Below are 337 nucleotides of genomic sequence, written 5' to 3' on the forward strand. Positions count from 1 at the left end.
CCATATCCCAAACGTATACGTAGTGGCGCGCTGGGAGAGAAGGGGGTGGGGGCGAGGGGGAGAGATTCCATGGCAGTGAGGGCATTTGCCAAATCCCATGCCGGGTATTCGCCGCGAGAAAAATGTGAACGGTCCCGGGTATTGCAGCGCGGCGAGTGTCGCCGGTGCCGCCCCCGTGCGCGCCAAGGAACTCGGTGGAGGAAATTGAAACTGTTCTGAGTTTCGTGTGTGTGAGTGTGTGTGAGTGTGTTTGAGAGTGAGAGAGTGAGAGAGTGAGAGAGTGAGAGAGTGAGAGAGTGAGAGAGTGAGAGAGTGAGAGAGTGAGAGAGAGAGAGAG

Source organism: Frankliniella occidentalis, unplaced genomic scaffold, assembly GCF_000697945.3.
Source record: "Frankliniella occidentalis isolate FOCC.00 unplaced genomic scaffold, Focc_3.1 Scaffold49, whole genome shotgun sequence".
In the NCBI taxonomy this organism is placed as follows: domain Eukaryota; kingdom Metazoa; phylum Arthropoda; class Insecta; order Thysanoptera; family Thripidae; genus Frankliniella; species Frankliniella occidentalis.